The sequence below is a fragment of the Bos mutus genome, chromosome 7 (genome assembly GCF_027580195.1).
Source record: "Bos mutus isolate GX-2022 chromosome 7, NWIPB_WYAK_1.1, whole genome shotgun sequence".
Classification (NCBI taxonomy): domain Eukaryota; kingdom Metazoa; phylum Chordata; class Mammalia; order Artiodactyla; family Bovidae; genus Bos; species Bos mutus.
This window is the reverse complement of record NC_091623.1, coordinates 61,467,080-61,480,050: the sequence shown is the minus strand read 5'-3', so window position 1 is coordinate 61,480,050 and position 12,971 is coordinate 61,467,080. Positions and strand designations below refer to the sequence as shown.

The window sequence follows — 12,971 nt, the reverse complement described above, 5'->3', positions numbered from 1 at the left end:
ACATATGACCTTAGAAACTATCTACCCAAAGATTAACTCAATAGTAAAATGAGGATAAGAATAACTATTCTGCATTGATCACATGAAACAAGCAAGAATCACATGAAACAATTTACTTCAAGCAACCAACATGACACCTAGCAAATAGCTTAATCCTGAAATAAGTATGTTATTTCAAAATAAAAGTTTTAAGTAACAGCTGTAAGGAATAGGGGGAATTAACAAAAAGAAGTGACAATATATTTAAAGTAATTACAGATACAACTTAAATTTTCTAAATATGCAAATTAATTCATTTAACAAATACTACACACCTGAGTCTGGCATGGTGCTATGATTCAGGGACACAATGATAAAGACAAACACAATCTTTAATCTCATGCTATGTGTCATCTTGGGGAGGACATATTAGCCAAATAATTATAACCAAGATGAGTGTTGGGAATGAGAAACACAGAGTTCTACGTGAGAGTCAGGGACATAATCAAGGCAAGAAAACTAAAGAAGAAGGAAAGGGGAAGAGGTCAAAGAAGGCTTTCCAGAAGAGTCCATCTAATATATGAGCATGAGTTAGAAACAGATGGGCAGCAAAAGGCAAAAAAGAAAATGGAGATTTTGCAAAAATGCAAGGAGACCAGAATGGAAGAAACAGAGATGGAAAAGGACAGTGGATGTGGTTAGAGCTGAAAAAACTGATTAATTACACAGGGTGATGAAGAACATGTTAAGGTTCTAGAGCTTATCTTAAAAACAAAGTGAAGACACAATGATTTTTCAGTCAGAAGAGTGTCACCATCACTGGCTATACTGTATACAAAGAACTGGAAACAAGCATGGGAGAAGTGAAGAAACAGTTAGAGGGCTGACACGGTTAACCAGGTAAGAGATGGTGCTGACAACAGCAGGGGCTGAGAAAGATGGAAAGTGTTTGACAGGTATTTAGCAGTTAGAATCAAGACGCCTGGGAAAGAACTAGTCAAAAGGGGACCAGGGAAAAGGAAGAACTGAGGGTGACTTTCAAATTTCTGGCCTGACCAAGGGAATGTAATGCTAAGCTATGTTCTGAGATGGTGAACACCACTGGAAGAAATAACAGTTTGAACGGGAAGATCATGCCCTGAGTTTGGAGGTACTGAGCTTTAAGTCTACGATACACTCAAATGGATGTGCCAAGCAAGCAGGCGGATGGGTGAGACTCATTTGCCAACTGAAGCTACGGCACTGGGTGAGATTTCCTCAGGAGAGACTACAGTAGGTAGCCTAGGAAGTGACAGCATAAACGAAAAAGGTTCCTTAACTACTACCACTCTATTCTGTTAATACAAATGTCATCATCGTCAAACTTCTAATGAAAATAATCACAACATAAACCATTTCTATATGTGGGAATAAAGAAGTAAATTTTGTCTAACTCCCTAAATATTTCAAATTCTTTCATTAAGAATATAATTTACTACATTAAAAGGAGCTAAAAATACCATGAACTCATATACTGCATCTTAGAAAAGACAAAACAGCCATCATTTACTGATCATCTGATGTGCTATGTCATATACTTTATATGCATTCCTATTTAATTTTCACCCCAATCCTAAGAGCTAGGCAATATTTATATCCCCACAGCTTAGCTGAGGAAACAAAGGCTTAGAGAGGTTGAATTACTTGCTCTATGTCATTTTACACAAAATCTGAACACACTCCAGTTGGCTGCACAGCCCATGTATTTTTACCAGTATATAATGACCAAAAAAAAATTTTTAACTCAAAATTAATACCTACTTAATGCAGAACTTCCTTAGTGGTGCAGTGGATAGGAATCTGTCTGCCACCACAGGGGACACAGGTTGGATCCCTGGTCTGGGAAGATCCCACATGCTGTGCAGCAACTACGCCTGTGTGCCTCTGAGCCAACACTCTAGAGCCCACAAGCCACAACTGCTGAGGCTGTGTGGCACAACTATGTAAGTCTGCACACACTAGGGGCCACAAGTTCCAACTACTGAGCCTCTGGGCCACAACTAATGAAGTCCGTGTGCCTAGAGCCTATACTCTGCAACAAGAGAAGTCACTGTAATAATAAGAGGCTCAAGCACCACAACAAAAAGTAGCCCCCGCTTGCCACAACTAGAGAAAGCCTATGCAAAGCAACGAAGATCTAGCACAGCCAAAAAAATACATAAATAAAATGAATGCAATTTCTATGAATGTATTAAATACATGATCATTACTAATTTTAAAAGTATATTAAGTAACTAGAGAAAGAAGAGCAAACAAAACCCAAAATTAGTAGAAGGAAAGAAATCAAACAATCAGAGGAGAAGCAGAAATAAATGAAATAGAGACAAAGAAAACAACAGAAAAGAACAATAAAACTAAAAGTTGCTTCTCTGAAAAGATAAAATGATAAATCTTTAGCCAGACTCATTAAGAAAAAAGACGATTCACATCAATAAAGTTAGAAATGAAAAGGAAGTTATAATGGACACCGCAGAAATACAAAGCATCATAAGAGACTACTACAAGCAACTATATGTCAATGAAATGGACAGCCTAGAAGAAATGGACAAATTCTTAGAAATATACAACCTTCAAAGACTGAACCAAGAAGAAATACAAAATACAAACAGACCAGTTACAAGTTACAACAGGGATGGTCTTGATCACTGCCTCTAGTAACGTTAAAGAAGCTGAAGTTGAACGGTTCTATGAACACCTACAAGACCTTCTAGAACTAAAACCCAAAACATTCCTGAAATGGTCACTGATTCCTAAAATGCTCAATTCTCCTGCTCAAAATTCTCCAAGCCAGGCTCCAATAGTACGTAAACCAGGAACTTCCAGATGTTCAAATTGGATTTAGAAAAGGCAGAAGAACCAGAGATCAAATTGCCAACATCTGTTGGATCATAGAAAAAGCAAGGGAGTTACAGAAAAACATCTACTTCTGCTTTATTGATTACACCAAAGCCTTTGACTGTGTGGATCACAACAAACTGTGGAAAATTCTTCAAGAGATAGGAATACCAGACCACCTGACCTGCCTCCTGAGAAATCTCTATGCAGGTCAAGAAGCAACAGTTAGAACCAGACATGAAACAACAGACTGGTTCCAAATTGGGAAAGGAGTACATCAAGGCTGTATATTGTCACCCTGCTTATTTAACTTCTATGCAGAGTGTATCATGAGAAACGTTGGGCTGGAAGAAGCAGAAGCTGAATCAAGATTGCCAGGAGAAATATCAATAACCTCAGATACGCAAATGACACCATCCTTACGGCAGAAAGTAAAGAGGAACTAAAGAACCTCTTGATGAAAGTGAAAGAGGAGAGTGAAAAAGCTGGCTTAAAACTCAACATTCAAAAAACTAAGCTCATGGCATCCAGTCCCATCACTTCATGGCAAACAGATGGGGACAATGGAAACGGTGACAGTCTTTATTTTCTTGGGCTCCAAAATCACTGCAGATGGTGACTGCAGCCATGGAATTAAAAGACGCTTGCTCCTTGGAAGAAATGTTATGACCAACCTAGACAGCATATTAAAAAGCAGAGACACTGCTTTGCCAACAAAGGTCCTTCTAGTCAGAGCTATGGTTTTCCCAGTGAGAGATGGACTATAAAGAAAGCTGAGTGCCAAAGAATTGATGCCTTTGTATTACGGTATTGGAGAAGACTCTTGAGAGTTCCTTGGGCTGCAAGGAGATCAAACCGGTCCATCCTAAAGGAAATCAGTCCTGAATATTCATTGGAAGGAATGATGCTGAAGCTGAAACTCCAATACTTTGGCCACCTGATGGGAAGAACTGACTCACTGGAAAAGACCCTGATGCTGGGAAAGATTGAAGGCAGGAGGAGAAGGGGACAACAGAGGATGAGATGGTTGGACGGCATCACCAACTCGATGGACATGAGTTTGAGCAAACTTCAGGCGTTGGTGATGGACAGGGAAGCCTGGCATATTGCAGTCCATGGGTCGCAAAGAGTCGACATGACTGAGCGACTGAACTGAAAATTAAAACTGATTTTAAAACTCCCAACAAACAAAAGTCCAGGACCAGAAGGCTTCACAGGCAAATTCTATCAAACATTTAGAGAAGAGTTAACACCTCTGAAACTTTCCAAAAATTGCTGAGGAAGGAACACTCCCAAACTCATGCTATGACGCCACTATCGTCCTGACACCTAAACCAGACAAAGACGCCACACACAAAAAAAAGGAAATTGCAGGCTCCAATATCACTGATGAGCATAGATGCAAAAATTCTCAACAAAATTCTCAGCAAACCAAATCCAACAATACATTAAAAGAATAATACACCATGATCAAGAGGGATTTATCCTGGGGTTAATATAAGGATTCTTCAATAACCACAAATCAATCAGTGTGATAAACCATATTAACAAACTGAAAGATAAAAACCATATGATCATCTCAATAGATGGAGAAAGTTTTTGACAAAATTCAACACCCATTTATGATCAAGTCTCCAAAAAGTGGGCACAGAAGGACCCTACCTCAACATAATCAAAGGCCATATATGACAAACCCACAGCTAACATCATTCTCAACAGGGAAAAACTAAAAGAATTTCCTCCAAAATCAGGAACAAGACAAGATGTCCATTCTTGCCACTTTTATTCAACAGAGTTTTGGAAGTCTTAGATACAGCAATCAGAGAAGAAAAAGAAATAAAAGGAATCCATACTGGAAAAGAAGTAAAACTGTCACCATTGCAGATGACATGATACTATACATACAAAATCCTAAAGATGCCATCAGAATGCTACTAGCGCTCAATGAGTTTGGTAAAGTTACAGGATACAAAGTCAAAACACAAAAATCTGTTGCAATTCTATATACACTAACAACAAAAGATCAGACAGAGAAATTAAACAATCCTTTACCACCGCATCAAAAAGCATATAGTACCTAAAATAAACCTAAAGAGGCAAAAGACCTGTACTCTGAAAGACATTGATAAAAGAAACCAAAGGTGATACAAACGGATGGAAAGCTATACCATGTTCTTGGATTGGAACAATCAATATTGTCAAAATGACTATACTACCCAAGGCAATTTACAGATTCAATGCAATCTCTATTAAATGACCAATGGCGTTTTTCACAGAACAAAAAAAATTTTAATGTATATGGTAACAAAAAAGACCCAGAATAGCCAAAGCAATCCTGAGAAAGAAAAAGGAGCTAGAGGAATCAGGCTCCCTGATTTGAGACTATCCAACAAATCTACAGTCATCAAAATAGCATGGTACTGCCACAAAAACAGAAATATAAATCCATGTAATACGATAGAAAAGTCCAGAGATAAACCCAAACCCTTATTGTCAATTAACCTATGACAAAGGAGGCAAAACTATACAATGGGGAAAAGACAATCTCTTCAATAAATGGTGCTGGGAAAACTGGACAGCTACATGTTAAAAAAAAAAAAAAAAAAAAAAAGAAAAGAAAAATGAAATAAAACACTCCCTAACATCATACATGAAAATTAACTCAAAATGGATTAAAGATCTAAATGTAAGACCAGACACTAGAGAACTCTTGGAGGAAAACATAGGCAGAATTCTTTGACATAAATCACAAGACTGTTTTCTATCCACCTTCTAGGGTAATAAAAATAATAATAATAATCAGATCTAATTAAGCTTAAAAGCTTTTTCACAACAATGGAAACCATAAACAAAATTAAATGGAACGGGAAAAAAATATTTGCAAAGTATGCCACTGACAAGAGATTAATCTGCAAAATATACAAACAGCTCATGCAATTCTATATGAAAGAACCAAATAACCCAACCAAAAAATGGGCAGAAGACCTAAACAGACATTTCTCCAAAGAAGACATACAGATAGCCATAAAGCACATGAAAAGATGCTCAACACCACTCATTATCAGAGAAATGCAAATCAAAACCATAATGACATATCACCTCGCACCAGTAAGAATGACCATTGTTAAAATGTCTACAAATAATAAATGCTAGAGAGGGTGTGGAAAAAAGAGAACTCTCCTACACTGTTGGTGGGAATGTAAATTGGTATAACTACTATGGAGAACACTATGGAGGGTCCTTAAAAAACTAAAAATAGAACCACCATATGATCCAGTAATCCCACAGAAAACCATAATTCAAAAAGATATAGGCACCGCAATGCTCATTAGAGCATTATTTACAATACTCAAGGCATGGAAGCAACCTAAATGTCCATCAACAACAGAACAGATAAAGAAGATGTGGTACCTATATACAATGGAACACTAATCGGCCATAAAAAAGAATAAAACAATGCCATTTGAAGCAGCATGGATGGATCTAGAGATTATCACACCAAGTGAAGTCAGAGAAAGACAACTATCATATGATATCACTTACATGTGGAATCTCGAAAAAAATTATACAAGTGAACTTGTTTACAAAACAGAAACAGACTTACAGTTACCAAAGGGGAAACCTGGCAGGCAGGGCTACGTGAGGAGTTTGGGGTTAATAAATACACATACTCTATATAAAACAGATAATCAACAAGGACATACTGTCCAGCACAGGGAACTCAATTACTTGTAATAATCTATATGGGAAAAGAATCCGAAATAGGTGGATATCCATATAACCTAATCACTTTGTTGTATCCCTGAAACACAAAATTGTAAATCAACTATGCTGCTGCTAAGTCACTTCAGTCGTGTCCGACTCTGTGTAACCCCACAGACGGCAGCCCACCAGTCTCCCCCGTCCCTGGGATTCTCCAGGCAAGAACACTGGAGTGGGTTGCCAGTTCCTTCTCCAATGCATGAAAGTGAAAAGTGAAAGTGAAGTCGCTCAGTCGTGTCTGACTCTTAGTTTTCTGTGGGATTACTGGATCATATGGTGGTTCTATTTTTAGTTTTTTAAGGACCCTCCATAGTGTTCTCCATAGTAGTTATACCAATTTACATTCCCACCAACAGTGTAGGAGAGTTCTCTTTTTTCCACACCCTCTCTAGCATTTATTATTTGTAGACATTTTAACAATGGTCATTCTTACTGGTGCGAGGTGATATGTCATTATGGTTTTGATTTGCATTTCTCTGATAATGAGTGGTGTTGTAAAATTGTAAAATTTTTGATTGTTGTAAAATTGTTGATTTTTATCAACAATCTTCAGTCAGCATAATACACTAGAAAACAGGCAGAAAGTCCTTGACATTCACATATTACCCTCTATAATGTTTATTTTTTATATATACATAACTGTTAATTCAAAATTCAACTTGTGGCATTTCTGATCCCAACAAAGATGGAATAAGAACCAAATTTACTCTCCTGATGGAACAAAAAGCAGACCAAATATATAAAATGATAGTTTTCAAGAGAATGAACATCAGTCAACAAAGGGCTGCGGTTCCTGAAAGGTAAGGTAGGTCATATGATTGCCCAGCTTCCTGTCGTGAGACAGAATCCAAGTCATGGAGGAGGAGGAAGAACCCAAGTAGCTGTCAGCAGATTCCCTGAGTTGAGAAGAAGCTGAGAGTCCAGAGAGGCCAACATAGCTAGAATTTGGAGGACACATTCCCAGAGAAGAGAAAGCTGCACAGAAAGAGCTCCAGAGATCCACAGAAGTTCCTCCTCGAGTATTCAGCCAGATACTCACTAGCACAAAAGTATAAGGAAACTATCTAAATATGGGTGGTAGGGGAGGGAATCATATGGAAAGATGGGAAGGAAAAGCCCCCAGCACTCACAAAGGCATAATTCACAGGACATTAGGAACACACAGTACACAGCAGGGCCTTGCCTCTGTAGTGGGGAGTAATAACCTCACACTGAGCACTGCTCTAGTCCTAACCAAAAAATCTTCCAAAAAAGATCTGAAAGGATGAAACTGCTTTCAAGTAAGCGCATCCCAGAACAAAGCCATGAATATTTATAGAATGAAAAAAAATCCAAGACCCAAAGTTAAATTCAGAACACTCAACCAAAAACTGCCAAGCTTGCAAAAAAAAGGCAAAATGATGACTCATAATGAAGAAATCAATTAATCGATCAATCAAAATTAGTTCATAACTAACACAATGTTAGAACTAGCAGATGACTTTAAAACAGTTATAAAAACTGTACTCTATATACAATAAAGTTCAGTGGAAACTCTGGATGGAAATTTGGAAGAACTTGCATGGGAGATATAATATAAGAAAGACCCATATCGAACTTCTGGAGATGAAAACTACAATGTATGAGATGAAAAATACAACACACAGGGATAATAGATTAGGCACTGCAGAAGAAAAGATCTGTAAACTTGAAAACATACCAACAATCAAAAATGAAACACAGAAAAAAATTAAAAGTAAAAAACCAGCATCAGTGAGCTGTGGGACAATTTCAAGCAGCCAAGTATATATGTCATTACAGGATCCACCCCACTCTCCCCGCTCCAAAGCGGAAAGGACAGAAAAAATACTTGAAAAAAAAAAGAAAAGAAAAAATATTTGAAAAAAACGACTGAAAATTTTCCAAATTTGATGAAACCCACAGATCCATGCAGATTCATGAACTTTGGCACAGAAACATGAAGAAAAAATACGTTACAGCATATCATAAACAAACTGACAAAGCCAGTGACAAAGGAGAAAAGCCTAAAAGCAACCAGAGAAAGACATGTTACATGAAGAGGAACTAAGATAAGGATGAAAGTAGATTTCTGGTCAGAAACTAATTCAAATGGGAAGAAAGAAGAGCATTGCCTTTCAAGTACTAAAGGAAGAAACCATCAATCTAGAATCCTATATCCAGTGAAAATATCCTTCAAAAACAAAGGCAAAAAACCCCACTTTTTTAGACTACAAAAGCTGAAAGAATTTATCACCCATAGACACGCACTCTAAGGAATGTTTAAACAAAAATTTTCAATGCAGAAGAAAAATGATACTAGGTGGAAATATGGATCTACATAAAGGAATGAAGAATACTAGAAATGTTAATTACATGGGTAAATAAATACAATTTTTCTCCTTAAATATATATCTCTTTAAAATATAACTGATGGTTTAAACAAAAATAATAACAATATGGTTTGCAGTTTGTAACATGTACAAGTAAAATGTATGACAACAATAGCACAAAGCTTAGGAGGAGAGAAATGGAAGTACAGTGTTAGTTTTTATATTATCCATTAAGTGGTACAATATCACTTGAAAAACCATAATATATTTAATATTTATATTATAAACCCTAAAGCAACCACTAAAATGCAACAAAGATACACTGCTATAAACCAACAAAGAACACAGAATGGAATAATAAAAACACTTGATTAACCTTAAAGAGCATAAAAAGAGAAAAAGGGAACAAAGAACAAATGGGACAAAGAGAAAACAAACAGCAAGGTGACAGATTTACACCTAAGCAAGTAATTACAATAAACAGAAATTGTCTCAATACCCTAATTAAGAAGCAGAGATAAGATTGGACTAAAACCCAAGACCAGTCACATGCTGCTGCACAGAAAATCGCTAACTTAGCAGACCTGAGAAAGCTATACTTTCAAACTCCAGCTTTCAAAATTGGCCTTTGGCTGATATCCAGGAATTCAGATTTAGGAAGGGTTCCCACCAATCACTGACTATTGAGAATGACTCACTATGCCCAAACTGTTTGTATAAACATGGTGGTTCATACTAAACATTTGCTTTTCTTATGAGAGTCTGGGATCTTTGCATGTGCCAGGCTGAGGGTGCCTCCATGAGCAGCCTCCAATAAAAACCTTGGGCACTGTGTCTCTGCAGAGCTTTCTCACAGACAACATTCACAAGGACTCTCACAAAGAGAATTAAGTGTATCCTGAGGGTCCACCAGGAGACGACTCTTAGACGTCTGTAATTGATTTCCTCCAGACTTCACAACACGCACTTTTTCTCTTTGCTGATTGTTTTTTCCGGTATCCTTTTTGTTCTAGTAACCAAAGCCATAAAAACAACCATATGCTGAGTTCCATGACTCCTCCTAGCAATCATCAAACCTGGGGTGATCTCAGTGATCGCCAGGACAACTACCTACTAGAAATGAACTTTCAATATAAAAACACATATAGGTTAAAAGGATGGAAAAGATATACCATGTTAATTCCATTCAAAAGAAAACTAGAATGTGTATAATAATATCAGACAAAGTAGATTTTGGAGCAAAGAATATTACCAAGGATGAAGAGAATCATTTAATACTGAAAAAGAGGTTCATCAAGAGAACATAACACCCCTAAGCATTTATGCAGCTACTCAAAGAGTTTCAAAATATATGAAGTAAAAACTGACAGATTTAATGACATAGGAAAATACAAGATTAATAGAGAATTCAATACCCCCTTCTCAATAACAGACCAAGTACAAAATAATTAAGTACACAGAAGATTTGAACACTACCAAACAAACTGACCTAATGGACATTTACAAAAACTCCAACAATAGCAAAAATATACATCCTTCTCAGATATACACAAAACACTGAATAATAATAAACCACATTCTGGGCCATAAAACAAAAGATGCAAGTTACATAGAGTATGTTCTCTGACAAATGGAATTACATTAGAAATCAGTAACAGAAAAGATGTCAAAACATGTGGAAACTAAGACATGTCTAAATAACCCAGAAATCAAGCAGGAAAATAGAAAGTATTTTGCAATGCATAAAAATGAAACACCCTATGTCAAAATCTGTATGATGTCACTAAAGCAGTACTTAGGGGGTAATTTAGAGCATTAAACTCCTATATTATAAAGGAAGAAAGGTTTCAAAATGATGGCCTTGGCTTTTACTTTAAGAAAGCAGAAAAAGAAGCAAGTAAGAGGACAAAAAAGAAGAAATCAATGAAATTGAAAATCATAAAAATAATGAAGAAAAATTAGTAAAGCCAAAAGTCGCTTCTTTGAGAAAATTAGAAAAGATCAATAAAACTGATAAACCTCTTGCCAGATTAATCAGGAGAAAAAGAGAACACACATCACCAATACCAGGAATGAAAAAGGTTACATCACTACATTCTAACATAAGAACAGAGGATTAATACACACATCTGTCCTCCAATAAAGCCCATAACTTAGATGAAACAAATTCCATTAAAGACAAACTGCCAAAGCTCACTAAAAAAATAAATAAATAAAAAACATAACCTGAATATTCCTGTATCCATTAAAGAAATTCAATCTGTAGCTAAAAACCTTTCGATGAAAAAATTTCCCGGCCTAGTAGGCTTCACTGGTGAATCCTACCAAACACTTAGAGAAGATATACTACTAATCCTAGGCAAATTTTTCCAGATAATTAAAAAGGAGGGAATACTTCTCAACTCATTCTATGACACTAGCATTATTCTGATACCAAAACCAGATAAAGATACTATAAGAAAACTACATTACTTACATCCCTCATGGCCACAGTTGCAAAAATGTTAAACATTTTAGCTAATCAAATCTAACATTATATGAGAGGATAATATACCATGACCAAGGGCATGCCGATTTCATATTTTAAAATGAATCAATGTAATGGACAAACTTTTAAAAATAATTTAAGTGCAACAAAATTGCATTTGGCAAAATCTGATATACATTTCTGAAAAAAACTCAGCAACCTAAGAACAGACAGGAACTCACTCAATCTGGTAAAGGGTCTATGAAAAATCTACAGAGAACGTCACATTGGTACAAGTATGAATGCTTTCTCCCTAAGATTAGGAACAATACAAAAATGTCCCCCTTACCATTTCTATTCTACACTGTACTGGAGGTTCTATTCCAGTCAGGGCAATTCAGATAACAGAAAGACTGGAAAGAAAGAAGCCATTTTCAGATGAGCTCTCGTGTGTAGAAAATCCTAGGGAGTTTATCCCCCCAAAAAAAAGCCTACTAGAAATAATAAATTTACCAAGGTTGCAGTATACAAAAGTAACATACAAAAATCAGCTGAAAAACATGAGCTCCCACATGAGAGATCACACCCACCACATTGTCTATAATCAAAAAGACAAATAACAAGCTTTGGCAAAGATATGCGGACATTGGAAATCTCACATATTGCTGGTGGGAATGTAAAAATGGTATAGCCATTGTGGAAGACAGACTGGCAGTTACCTTTTTTTTGGTTTGTTTTTGTTTTAATTTATTTTTTAATTGAAGGATAATTGCTTTACAGAATTTTGTTGGTTTCTGCCAAACATGAACATGAAGGCAGTTAGCCTTTTGACTCAGCAGTTATATTCCTAGGTACCTAGGAAAACTGAAAATATATGTCCACATAAAAACTTGTACAATGTTTTTGTACAATGTTCTTGTACAATGTTCTTGTACAATGTTCATAGCAACATTATTCATAAAAGCTAAGAAATGGAAACAACCCAAATGTTCATCAACTGATGAATAAACTATATAGCATATCCAGACAATGGAACATCATTTGGCCATAAAAAAAGAATGAAGTATGGATACATACAACATGGATGAACGTCAAAAATATCATGCTAGGATTTCCCTGATGGTCCAGCTGTTAAGAATTTGCCTGCCAATCAATACCAGAGACACAGGCTCAGTCCTGGGACTGGGAAGATTCCACATGCCATGGGGCAACTAAACACACATGCCCTAGAGCCTAGGCTCTGCAACCACAGAAGCCACTGCAACTAGAGACAGACCAAGCGCAGCAAGGAAGACCCAGTGCAGCCAAAAAATAAATAAATAAATAAATAAAAATTTTAAATCACGTTAACAAGAAGCCAGACACACCAGAATAAATGGTGTATGATTCTATATATTAGAAATGCCCAGAAGAGGCAAACTCATACACACAAAGTAAGTGATTGCCAGGGTAGGAGAGAGAGAATTGGGAGTAACTGCTAATGGGTACAGAGTTTCTTTGAGGGGTGATGGAAATGTTCTGGGAACAGATACATAGTTGCATGTATGAAGGTACTAAAA

General features: G+C 36.5%; 1 protein-coding gene across 3 annotated transcripts in view; it reads right to left on the bottom strand.

Moving 5' to 3' along the window:
• Positions 1-12,971, bottom strand: part of KIF3A (kinesin family member 3A) — an 89,813-nt gene that overhangs the window by 67,452 nt on the left and 9,390 nt on the right. The gene's annotated exons all lie outside the window — the stretch shown is intronic.